Source organism: Pinus tabuliformis, chromosome 5_2 (genome assembly GCF_031772625.1).
Source record: "Pinus tabuliformis cultivar Carrire ecotype Pingquan chromosome 5_2, CPIR1, whole genome shotgun sequence".
NCBI lineage: Eukaryota > Viridiplantae > Streptophyta > Pinopsida > Pinales > Pinaceae > Pinus > Pinus tabuliformis.
The window spans coordinates 421209890-421224311 of NC_142306.1; the positions used below are offsets into that span (position 1 = coordinate 421209890).

Genomic DNA, 14422 nt, shown 5'->3' on the forward strand with positions numbered 1-14422 from the left:
TTCTCCTTAATTTACTTGCAGATGCATGTGACAGCACCTCGGCAAGACCGAAGGTTCTGCAATACAAAATATTTACAATGACTTTCTTCTCCCCATTGATAGGGCTAATACACATATGTGCTTCTCCAATCAGCTATTCAGACTCCTTCAAATAGTGATAGTCCTCCAAACATAGCGGGCTCTCCTTGTGGTTGTGGGTTTCTACCCCTCAATGGCCGACACGGTCTTCTCCACACATCGGTGATGGGCAGCTTCAAAGGGCCACACAGTCCCCAAACACAGTCTGCATTCAAGACTCCTCCGTGCCAACAAGTTAAACACACTTTTGCACAGTGTTCAACGCAACAACTGAAGCAACTCAATAGGGCCTATGCCGCTTTCCATTCTTCCGATGCGCACTCCTCTTCATTGTTGAGAAGAACAAGCAATAATCTTAACTTTAAAGTTGAACACTCCCTTTTTATCCAAGCTTCTGGGAGTAGTAGTATACTCGTATCACATAGGACAATCTTGTTCCTTCCTTGTACACTGCAGTTGGGGTTTTACACAGACTCCCTTGGATGGCCTTCAAACAAAAAGACATCCCCGTCGCAGCTCACACTCAACTCCACACAAAGAAACAAAAAACACACACCAAACACAGGTCTCCTCTCAGCTCTCCCTCGACTTTATTCCATAGCAGACTGTTGTCTTCTCATGGACAAGTCAAATGCGCCTCTTGAATCAGCGAATAACAAGGGCTCTCCAATTAGCACCAAGAACAGGGCACACTGTCTCACAACTAAAAAAAGGCCTACTATGCCAACAATAACCACAACTCAACCTACCTTAGGTCTGCTTCAGGTTCACCACATTGCACGACTCGACAATTAGTGACCACTGCTCATACAACCCTCACTACCAAGCTCTCACAACACCACCAATGCTCTTCCAATAACGTTATACTGAATGGATTTGTCCAGCTGCTCCAACGTACACCACTGAACCCACACGACAATTTCCCTAATTGAGAAGACAATTTCTCTCTCTCTTGCACGAGCTATCAACTCCTTTACACCGTTGGTCATAGATGAGGCAATTTCAGGATGGTCTCCTATGCAGCTCTGGCTCCTTTTACATATAATTGATGCCACACAGACTCAGTCACATTCTCATCTTACCACATCCATAAACAATCCATGCTCCATGCACAAAGATGGATCATAATGGTTGACTCTAGCATAGTGTGTGACACTCCTAACAGAATAGATCCCTCACACTTAACTATAATCCATGGCTCTGAATGGATCTCCCCTCTGCTTCTTCTAACACAGTTCTAGACAGTCGAACGCTCACTGCACTCAAACACATAGCACCATAATTACCACAATTGGCCTCACGCAACTATTTACCACTCTAGCCTCTCCTCACAATTCACATGAGCTCGTTCACCTCACGACTCACCTGAGCTTTGATACCATATCATGGAACACAAATCACACCACAAACTCAGGATTTACATTGCCAGAGAAAGCATTTTATACATCGTAATGAAGCTTCTCGATTCTAGATGTCAGTGGCAGTGGCTTCTTGGGGAGTCTATCTGAACACTCTAGAAGGCGTGAGACTTCCTCATGAATTTTCGAGAAGACTTCCTACCTAACACAATTAATGCAAAAGGTGGTTGGAATTAATGTTTTTCTAACACTTGGTACAATTGTCAAGTTCTATTAATTATCAAGATCACTAAATGAGAAATCTGGATTGATAAATAGAAGAGTTTAAAAGTTTGTACCAAATGTTTTGGGAGGAATTGATGGGTAAAACTTGAGAATATAGTTGGGGAGGAAATAGTTGAGTGAAACCATGTTTGCTTTCTTTTGTTTGGGTAAGGAGATATTACCTTGATTGTTTTCGTTTGTTTTTTTTAATTAAATCAGAGGAACCCAACTACCACTTGACACGTAACTGCCAGTAAATTTTTGGGGGCTACGACCTGTCCTCTTCTCTATAGCCCGGGCTACAACAAGGGGATTTGATCTTGGGTCTCAGTTCCAACCATTTCACTTGTCTCAGATTACCATGATTGTTTCTTAATTGAACATGTAATTAGATTTTTAATTAACCATTAACATATGAGAGACCTTGATTTATTCAAAATTTAACTCTCCTCGGGCTTGATGTAACACTCCCTCTCACCCTCTTAGATTATTCTTGAGTTGTGGAATGTGTTACTTTAAAATTAATCCAATCTCCATTGTCTATTATGAAAATGGGTTCACAATTATCCAACCTCTTGGAAACTCAAAATTGATGCCATCACATTTGGCTCATGGAGAGCTTTCTGACGATATAATTTTCATCTCAATCCAACTTCTAGATTGAAATTTATGCCCATATGAATATCTGATCATTAATCCCTGTCGCATCACCGTGTACCACCATGTGGTGCTACCAACTAGAATATTTGGCTTTGGCACATCGATCATAGACCAAAGTGGATTCCACCGCGTCAACATGCCCAACGCCATCGTGCCAAGGTGAGAAGTAATTACCATTCTGAATCGGCATAGCAAGACAATAAATTTCACATTAGTTATCGGTGAGTTCCCCATCTAGCAATTTTTGTTAGTTTGTGCCCATTTTCTGGAGTGTTGCCAAAGAAATTAGTTCTAAACAAAAGGAATGGACAAAAAATTCTTCGTCTATGAACATGAAAATTAAGATTGCACCCTCTACCACCTATAACATGGTATGACCCATTGCGCCACCTAGAAGCCACGTTATCTAGTGTGACGTCACTTGTCTCCTTCACTCCTTATTGATGTCATGTTGATATCAAGGTGATGTAATCCTACCATGTGAATCCTCTAACAGTGCCATGTATCATCTAAAAATCAACTCTTTGGCCATACAACAAGATTGATTCACCATGCCACGTGTCACACCACAAAGACTCCATGTCAATAATGTTCCACATCACCATGCACGTGGTGACCATGTAGCCTTTCCCAACCTATGTAACACCCATCGCCTTAGTTAGGGTTGTGGGTCCCGCCAAGCTAAGTCCTTTATTTTTTGTAGCAAAGACATGTTATATCCAGTTTCAAAGAAATCGGGTGCAAACCAAGCTTTTGCACTTAGCAAAATTTCTGGACTCTCAACCTACCGAATATCCATTTCATTTGCGAGGTAATCAATCCCTTGGCCCACATATCAACTCACTTACCAAAAGACATAACATATAGCTTCGTTCCAATCCTAGCTCACGCCAATTATTCGATCAAACCAATCCACCTCATATACTCATACTAAATCTGGCTTTGAGCCCATGATCCCCATAGTGGGCCTTCCACTAGATAAAAATTATCTAGACTATTTAAGATATGGGCCTTGTGCACTAACCATCCCAGCAAGCCCCACCCAAAATGCAATTCCAAAATATGGATCGAACCTTTCTCAAAAGTGCACTTGCAAAATTTGGCCAGGCATCAAATCCTTATATGACTTGTCATACCAAATAATCATCTAGCTTTGCCCATGAAAGGCCCCACTAGATGACTCCAACTTATATTATATCTGGTCTACATAAGGTTTTAGATTACATATGAGGGTTGACCGTATTGATTGCCTAGATACCCAAATGTGATTTTCACGTGAAGGATGTATCCGACCCTTCACACATATGGATACAATGGCACTAGGATTTAATAATTTTATCTAGCCTAGATACAAGTGTAGAATTTATGCTACACTTCACAAAGGGGCCAGTTTAGGAATTCCTTCGGAATTCCTTCAAAATAAGGCATTGCCCAAATTACTTAAACATTCAAGATTAGAGTCTCGATCTAAAGATATATCTTTCCAAGGGAATTAATCACACTCAAGCAAGGTAATTGGTACTCACAAAGTAAACATGACAAGTTTCTAAACAAGACTGAGCAAAATATTCATTAAACATATTTCTTCAGGAAATCCCAAAGAGTTTGTTTCCTCTAAGAAGCTCTATAAAACATAAATTCATTGTATGTTCATCTAGTTATTTCCCCTCACAAGAGGAAGGTTACAACCTTCAATAAGACTATATCCATGTCAGTTATAGCACATCCAAAAACAAGGTCATAGACCATAACTAGTTTAACTGTAAACATATCATACAACCATACAACTCATGGATATCTTTCATAACTTGTTAAGTGCTTTACATTCTCAAATAGGGAAAGAGACATCAAATTTCACAAACACATTAGACAATGAAAACACATGTTATAGCATGCTAACTATGGAGTACAAACAACCATGCATCTTCATGTAAATAATTCTATATCTCGTGCAAATAACAACAAACATAGAGGTCCATGAGTCGCACATAGTCCACGAAAACATAGTAGAAAACATTCATCATGGACATACATAGATATCAACAGTGGGGGAGCAAGTCCACTCACACAACATGTAATCTAAACTACTCAAGAGGCAACTCATAAACATGGATATAATAAGGAGGTTCCCTAAACTCATAAACACAAAAGATGAATAAAACATGTGAAATAAAAGGTTAATTTTGATTGTTTTGAGACCACCAGTCTTAGGCATATCAGGAAACCTGCAAATGGATTAATAAGGTTGCAACCACATAACTCAAGAATCTCATATTCACCATAGATACATGATTTAGCTAATCAACCCAAACTATATAATAAATCAAACATTCTTAAATAAACACTACAGGGTTAACCATTAGTCATAAACACAATAAGGCATATCGTAGCCTATAGTCTAACATGCATAAGCAAGAATTTCTTATTTGTGTATATTGATTTAGCTGGAAACTAAAGGAGGGGTTGCCACTCTCCACCCTATCATAGACCAGCTACACTGCAACCTTTCTTGCAACTGACCACCCTTGGGTTGGATCGAGTGTTTGAGGGAAATTCTTTGACAGGGAAAGGGTTCACACCAATGGGTTGAAGTCAATTTCAAGAGATGAATTGCATTGTTCCCGTGCTTCACTAACTCAACAACCATCACTTAGTGGTCCATTCGCTCACTAAAGTTCACACATGATGGAATAAAGGACTCGGTTGTTACAAACATAGCTACATGGATTATCACCAAGGTCATAGAAAGTAGGCCACCAATTCAAAGGTAAAAAATCTAAATGCAGGAAAATACAAGTATGGTAAGACTGACCACATGACCCTAATCCCTAAGCATCTAGTGCACTCTTTTTTTTCTTCATCTTCTCCTTCGATTGTTGGATCTTGCTCATTAGTTTATTTTCTTCTCAATCTGCTAGTGGAAAATCCCTTGAAATGGGTGTTGTTTTCCCCTTTTGTTCCACTCATTCCTTTCATGTCTCTTCCTTTCCTTCATGTCATAGAAAAAAATATTTGTCTTCCTGCATCAAATCTCATATTTTCATGAGTTAGATGGTGGCTCAATCTGTCAGGTCACCTCTTCCCTCTTTGGATGAATATGGGCCTATTCACATCATGCATTAGGTACCCAATAAGTACACAACATGTGTAACCCATTAATACAACACCAGTAATTTAGTTAATATGACTCATGGCTACAAGAAAAATAGGTAAGCAAGCGAGATTCAAATATTAAAGTGACTTTAGGTAAAGATCGATGGGAAAGCAAGTTTACCCTCAAGCCAAGATTCATAAGGTTGTCCAGCCTTCAGTTGTGTTAATTTAATTAATAATAATTATTATATGTTTAATCAAAAGTCCAACTAGTTGTGGTCCTTTCACGTTGGCATTACAATCACAATCATTATTACAATAAGCAAAGGTAGAACATGGGGGTGTTACAAACCCCACCCCCTTAAAGGAAAATTGTCATCAGTGTTCTATAACAAATAATGGAAACAACAACTAAGCTTTGCACTCTTTCTCTTTTCATCGACACCTTTTCTATATCTTGGATTGTCTTGTCCAGCCATGTTGTCCATTTTCCTCAATATTTTCACAAGAAGGACAACTCTCATTGGGCTACCACAGTTCAGATTCCACTTCCATTATTCCATATGTCTACAAGAATTCGCTCCCAACAGTACTAAATCCATTTTGAAGTGGCACGGTGTATGTTGACTTTTTTGGACAATTGGAGTCCAATTTGGCATCCTTTTTGGGCCCACTTGAGCTTGTGTCTTTCAACCATAGCTTCCATCAAAGCCTCTGCTCCTCTGATTGGTCCAAATCAGACTTAGTGTCTGATAGCGGCCTAGCTGTTGGTTTTCTAATCATGTTCAACATGTCAATCGCCCCTACAATTATGTCATCTTCTCCAAAGACTGAGAAACTCATCAAGGTCACTATTATCATAGAGGAACAATTCAAACAAAAAAATCCTTGATTGTGGCTTCGGACCATGAACTTCCTCTCTCGCTTGAATTAATTGGCCTAAGACAAGGCACCTCAAATGGAGTGGATCCTCCACTGCGTAAGTTTCCTTTCACTCGGAAAAAAAAGGCCACTAAAACTATCAAGCAACCCCAGGGTCTGGTTCTCAATGTGAATGGATATTGGGATGAGGCGATCAACCCAAAACAACAAGATTTGGTGGGCCGATGGGTATACTACTAGATGGCTGGCACTTAGATGAAAGGGTGGGTGGAGACATGGTGGTTCCCTCTACTCAAATATCGAACTTGGATCAATGCATTACAAATAGTTGGTTCACTTTTCATTTTCTCTCACCAGATTGTGTGCACCACATCGTAGCCTCTCCTTGGGCCAAAGGTCATGGATACTTATCACTCCAGAGATGGTTCTTTGGTTTTGACTTGGCCACTCACCCATCATGGTGAAATATTATCTGGGTCAAGCTTCCTAGACTTCCTCTAGAACTTTGGACTAGGGAGGCCATCACAAATATCACCAACGCCATTAACAAGCTCTATTATCTAGATGAAGGTTTCCTTGGGGGCATGGACAAGCACGCCACTTGGGTGTTGGTGGAAATAACATTATTAGGCAGTCGTCTTATGCATATTGATCTCTATTGGGGACCTTACTCACACAAATAGATATTAGATTACTAGGTTGTAAAGAGACATTGAAAGGGAAGCTTTGTACTTCTTCAGCACCAATTATAGCACAAAAGACTGCGTTCCTCTCAATTCTTAGTTGGACATCTGTAACCTCTTTCCAATTATGACTAATGCAAAGGAAAACTCTATATTGGAACAACTCGTTACTAAGGAAGAGGTTCAATCTATATTAAAAGAGATTGCCAGGGGAAAAAGCACTAGACGTGATGGCTGGACTATGGAGCATTTTTTTTCATTTCCAGGACATCATGATTGATGAATTAACTGACATGGTTAAGAAATCTCTCAGACTTGGAAGGGTCTCCGGCACCATAACTGATACTTTCATCACTCTTAATCCTAAATTTATTAAGTCGTCTACCTCCTTATACTACCTACTGATCTCCTTGTGCAACACGTTCTATAAACTAATCTCCAAAACCATAGCTAATCAAATCAAACCCCTCCTGCCCAAACATATCGCAGCCGAACAATTTGGATTTTTGGAACAACGCTAGATTCATGATTTTGTTGCCATTTCCTTGGAATGCATTCATTCCATTAAGACCCGTCATCTGGATGCCTGCCTCTTGAAAATCAACCTCACTAAAGCATTCGACTGTGTAGATTGGGAAATCTTGTGGATGATATTGCATAAGATAGGGTTGGGCTCTTCAATGATCATATGGATATAATCTTGTATTAAGATTGTTTCTTTTGCCATCATTATCAACAACTCTCCTACATAATTGTTTTCTACTTCCAGAGGACTTCGTCAGGGCTGCGCCCTGTCTCCACTCTTGTTTCTTCTTGTAATCGACAGATTAAGTAGAAATTTCCTTGATGCTTGAGCTCGGGGTCTCATCCCTACTTACAATATTGTCGGTGAAATCCCTCTCTCTCACCTGATGTTCATAGATGATGTTATGGCAATAGGGACCTCATATCCATTTGAATGGCAGATTATTTCTGATATCCTCCAAAATTTTGGACTTGCCTCAGGTCTCTTTATGAATAAGATCAAGTCCATTATGCTTTATGAATAATATCAAGTCTGTTTTGATTTTGAATGATCCTGATGCGATGAGGATGTCAGAAATTTCAGTTCTATTTGATGTTCAAATCACAACTTTGGATGAGAATTTCAAGTACCTCAATTTTAGATTGAAGCCTAATGGATATAAGAATTTGGACTGGACCTAGCTCATTCAAAAGATCGAAAAGAAGCTCCTGCAATGGACACATAAATGAATATCTCTTGCGGACGCGTCATTTTGATTCAATCTATACTTCACAACATCTCTAGATGCATATCTTCAAACTCCCTCAGGGCATTGCCAAAAAATCAACTCCATCATCTCTAAGTTTCTTTGGGTTGGCACTTGCCCCAACCAAAAACTCCATTTAGCTTGGTTGGAATCACTGACTAGACCTATTGTTTTCAATGGAAACTTCAATTACGCTCTTCTACTTAAGAACCTCTAGCGGGATATTTGTGACGATGGTCTTTGGAACCGTATCATTAAACAAATATATCTTCATAACCGTGACCTTCTAGGTTGGATCTGCTTCAATGCACATGTGCCTCTTCAGATCTTAGAAATTTGGCATAGCCTGCTACTAAAAAAGCATTGGTTCTTCAACAATATTAAATGGGACATTGGATTTGGTTCTATCTCAAAAATTGGTTTGGATTCTCTCTTTGGCTTGGAAGGTACACATACATTCTCTTTCGCTCCTCGAATTCTTACACAATTTGGAAATTGTTGACGATGTTGGACCTGGAAACATGTCAAGAGGATCTCCCAGATAAGAAGTCCCAATTAGACCTCATACAGTTTGGTGTAGGAGTCCCAGTAGTGGGTCGTAAGGTAATGCCTTGACCACGATGTCGCATAGAGGCAAGTAAGATAGCTTTGTCAGTAGCAAGGGTGTGATTTTTGTAGTGAGTCAAGGAAGGTGAATGAGAGGTTCTAACACATGAGGGGTGAGATGAGTGCGCCCCTTAGCAACCTGTAGCAACACTCAGCTGATAAGGGAACACACGAAAGAAGATGCATCCCAAGCTGGAAAGCGGAACAGTCGACAAACCAAAGTGATGTTTAAACCAACAACACATCTGCAACAAGATTCATATAATTGCATACGAAGCAGTTCATACACAAATACGTAAGTTAAACAACATATATTGCTAAGAAACTAGAGCAGTCCAACTACAATAACAACATATGCATGAAAATGTGTTGGCTCTTATTATATAAATAAGTGTAAGTTCCAATCATACAATACATCCATGTAAACCTGCTAGCCCCAACAGTGGAATGTTACAGCCACATCCACCTACTCCTCCAAAGAGATGAACTAGATCCGTGCAGTGGAGAAGCCAAGGAGCGTTACAATATTGTCCAAGCTTTCTCCAAGATAGTCTTATTAGAAGCTTTGCTGACCAAAAGCCCTTACAATGAGTTATGAGGGACTATTTATAGCAAAGGGTGGGGTTACCCTTGACATTCCCCTTTGTGACAGTTCAACTACCCTCATGACTCTTCACCTACTCTACGACTGTTACATCCAACTATCGACACTTGACATGACGTTACATTACAATGCACGTGTACTCATGTGAGACAACATTGCTTGAGAAAGCCTTGCAAGACATCACAAACACTTGGTCAATTGTCATGATACCAACTCTTTGACATGCTTGTGATGGTGAACATGGTGAGCTGATGTCAAGCTTGGTCATCCGTGATGGTGTGCATGCATCCCATGGTGACATCTTGCTAAAGCGAACTCTTGCCTCCAATGCAACTTGTGCATTGGTTTATCTCCTTCATTCAAATCGTTTGCTAACATGCGCATGGTCTTCTTGGGTGCAGCTAAACCGGAAACACACTGATGCATAGTGTCTGTGTTAATCTTCAAGTGTGTGCTGGTGGTCATGTGTATCAACTAGCCGAAGTACATGTTTAGCTCTATTTGGAATTGCCTCTTGTCTTCGCCTTGGTGAGTGTATTGAATGGGTTGGATTGCATGTGTGCACACAATGACATGCATGTTGTTGAATCCCTTGCATGCGACCAACAAAACTGCTCACCATGTTTGCCCTGTGTCAGCTGCTGAGATGTATATTTAACTCGTACAGGCATAGTTTCATTTGTGAATGCATGTTGCACCCACTGTTGTTCTTGTTCCTGCTACAACTTATTCGTATGTCTATGTAGCTTCATGTTCTTCCTGATTTCTTGCTTTAGCAGATGCAACTCCTTCTCTGTTCCATTCTCTGTTTTCACACGATCTTCATGTTGCGTCGTCACCTCATAACCTGAGTCTTCAAAGTTTCTTTCATTATCAGTGGATCTGCTTGATCTTGCAACTTTGTTCCACCTCTGTGTTTTCAACAACTTTCCTCTTGCTTTCATTGCATCCATTATGTTCATTGCATTCACCGTATTTTCTGTGTTCGGTATGCTTCCTTCAGCTACTATTCATGATGTTGCTTGTTGTGATACCTTGATGTTCTTATCTACGAACAACTTGATATGTTCATGAGTAGGAAAGCTCATAGAAATTTGATTGACTGCATCTCTAGGTGTGCTCTGAGTGGTGTCCTTGACTCTACTCTCTTGGAAACCATTGTACCTGCACTGTTGAGAGGCAGATGAATACCTGCAATATCCGTAGACATGGCAACACTCATGGCAATAAATCCGTTAGTCGAAAACCAAAATGAACCTGAGAACTGACTTGCAACATAGTTGTGTGACTGATCATGAAGGTAGCGCAATTTCAGTTGGGAGGTCGGGAGAATGACTGTCAAGACAGCACAAGGAACAGTCTAAGCTTCTAGGATACTGACTGACTACTGGAACTATGCAATGCACAGTCTAGTCTGGCTGCAAACTGTTGGGATTGTGCAATGCACAATCATAGCTGGTAATGGTTGTAGGCTAAGTGACTACATTGCACAATTTTCTTGGCCAGCAGTCACTGTCTGTCAGGATTGCATAAAGAAAGCCTGGGGAACAGTTGTTGGGTAGAAATGCACATTTCTAGAGAGGAAGGTAGAGCAATGTTGTTTGGTGAGGCAGAGTCCGGGCTAAGGTTGGGCGGACTCGCCGACGGGCAACTAAATGTGAATGTGAATGTGAATGCATGCTGATATTGAGTGTAAGCATGAGTGAATGATCATGCATGCAAATGATGAACAACAGATTCAGAAAATGGAACAACATGCATGTGGGTGAGGCGAGTCGCTGAATTGGCGACCGTTCGCGAAAAACAGTTTCATGCATGTGACAATAGTGGGATGTTGATGAAAAATGAAATGGTGCTAGGACAAGTTAATATACATGTAAATGACAACAAGTGTTCAAAGAAATCAAGAAAACAATACTCATACTAGCGAAAACACAAAAAGCGACAGAAATGCAACACAAGGCATCAGAAGTGGGCTTACCCCAAAACAACTGAGTTGAATATGCCAACTGCTCCTAGATGTGATGTGGGATATCAGAGGCACAAGGTTGATGTGAGGAATGATCTATGCAGCATCTGGTTGATGAATTTTAATAACATCGAGGTTGTGACGCGCATGCCACAAGTCTAGGGAAAGCGACACTCAGTGGGATGTTTCTGAAATGATCCTTGCATGTAACCTCCAACTGCTAAACATAGATCCATAAAACAAGGGATGTCTTGGCATGTTTCCTTAGGAGAAGCAGCCTATGCATGCAAGTTAGTTTTGCTCCGTCTTGTAGGGAACCGGTCAACTCAGCTGCACATGCGAGAGACTGCTCGACTGCTGGGAGAAAATGCACATTTTTGGCTGGGAGATGGGCTGACTGCCTAGGAGATTTGCATGATTTCTAGGCAGAGTAGCTAACTACTACCCAGATTTGCGCAAATTCTAGGCTGAGCAACCCTGCTGGGGAAATTTGTGCAATCTCTGTTGGGAGTGTTGGCTGGAAAAATTGGGCAATCTGAGAGCCCAAAAGGCTGCCAAACAGGATTGTGCAATTTCTGAAGGGAAGGTTGGTTTCTCTCCAGAAGTGCGCAATTTTCTTGGGGAAGCTGCTCAACCTACAGTTGGACCAAGTCCAGGTGAACAACCTATGAGGGAAATGAATCAAGCTGTGATCGACAGGTTGACTTTGTGCATGACAAACACTGAAGCTTGTGTACTTGACGGAGCAAGACAAGTTGTTGTGAAAGGTTGGGAGGGAGGCTCCAAAACAGGCCAAGGAAAAATTTTGGAGGGTGGTTGTAGCTGCTACAACAGAAATTTATGTCCTTAAAGACACTGCCATTACTTCACTCTCTTATTTTATTTCCATGCATTGGAAATCAGTTGGTGATCTCGGATTACCTTCACATCTAGCACCAGAGTGGTCTGACTCTATCTCCAATATTAAAATTGCAGGCATTGTCATTTCCCCAAAGTAGGACTGATTAATCTAGTTTGAAGGTTATCTAAAAGGACATGTTATTGTTCATGAGGCGTATCACTTAATCACCCATCCCTATGGATCGAACATACTATTCTTCTGACTCTCGCAATCCTAGAAATGGAACATGCCACTAAAACTTTAGTGTTTTATCTGGTTGGTGGCTCACAATTGTGTATTCACATGGGACAACCTTTCTAAGCGGGATTTTCAAGGCCCTAACAAGTGTGCTCTATGCATGTCACATGGTGAAGACATTAATCATCTGTTTATCCTTTGTGCTTTTGCATCCTCGATTTGGCATAGGGTGCTTAATTCACTGCAAATTCAAGATGATTGGGATAAGTCAGATATTGTTACTTGTCTTGGTTGGTGGACTAAGGACTACAAGCAGCATCAAACTTTGCCTTTTTTTGTTCTCTAAGGCATCTGGAGGGCCAAAGAGACCCTCATTTTCAAGTAGGTGCAATTTGACATCTAGAGGACTTGCAGTAGGATCACATGCTACTACCAAGAATTCTAATCTCACTCTTCCATGTGCCATAAAATTATCCATCCTCCTAAGAATATATGGTCTTCCTTCCCTGTGGGATTTTTCGATGGTGCATCTTCTTTCGGATTATGGCAATGGAATGGAGTCTCCTACACTCTCCAATTAGAAGCAGAGGGTCAGAGTTCTCATTAATCTCTTCTGAAAATTGTCCATTTCCCACATATACAGACATCAAAATGGTGAGGACACTCTATCCAAGACTAGATGCAACGTTATTCCTAGAAAGATCCATTTTCAATCTCTCATCCATGGTGAACTACAAGAAACTAGACACATCAATATTTGAGGACTTTTTTTATCACATGGATAATTAAAATTTTGTCATGTTTTATGACCATGGATCAATGGAAATTTTGGCTCAATTGTATGAGTTACTAGTGTTTTCTTCTTTCACATGTATTTTTTGCATTATTTTTGCTCTTTTGTAACTCAAAATGTTATGGTGCATTGTATTTCGCAGTAGATTCTGAACTAGCTTTTGCCCTTGATTTCAAACATCTCTAAAAATGGCATGACATATCATTCATGATATTGTATTTTATTATTCGTTTTATTGAAAGCATTTTTTCTATTTTGAAAAAAAAAGTACAAAAAAATATTTCATAGAATGGATCTCTTATCTTAAAGCGACCAAGATCCAACAATAACTTGTATTTCTTCCCAGTGGGGTGCCCGCCTAACCTTAATATGTTATTTATTAATCTTTTCAAATGTGAAATGTGGGTGGAGATTTGGCTTTTAACACACATGGCTTGGCACATTGATGGAGGTTAGCGTCAATCTATGTATCTGACATTCCCTCATGTTAAATACATGTGCGTGGGGTGGCAAAGAATTGTGAGCTACAATGGAGGTGAGGTAGGCCACCTACTCCCACACTTATGGTTTCACAATCATTTGCAACAAAATTTTAATGGTATCAACTATGGTGTATGATATATCTCCCATGCAATGTTGATCGTGGTGGTAATTTGATGAGTTTTCATCTCTTGTCTACTATCCATGGTGTTTTGAGCAGGGAACCAATGTACCTCGTGTTGTTATTGCACTCTACGAAGCTAGGGCTAGTTTTGAATCAATGGCATTTCTATCAAATTCACATCTTGTGGAGTCTAAATCCTCAAGTATCTCATACCCTTGTCTAGTGTTGGTATTCTAAACACTTTTCAATTTAGTTATGAGTCTTGGACCTTGTTGCTTTAATGGGTGCAATTTCATTTCATAAGTTGGCTTCTGAGTTATTCTTGTTTGCATTTTCCACCATGGTCTCAATTATTGGTTGTTGGGAGTTTCTATTTGCAATCTTCATCCTTTTTTGTGTTGTCACCGTGGTTTGAGTATTGGTTGCTAGAATTTTAGGGTCACATCAAGGAAAATTGGTTATTATCTCCTGTTTTGTTC

General features: G+C 40.1%; 1 protein-coding gene across 1 annotated transcript in view; it reads right to left on the bottom strand.

Annotated features, from left to right (window-relative positions):
- The window catches only part of LOC149159370 (uncharacterized), a 28702-nt gene that overhangs the window by 952 nt on the left and 13328 nt on the right, over positions 1 to 14422 (bottom strand). The gene's annotated exons all lie outside the window — the stretch shown is intronic.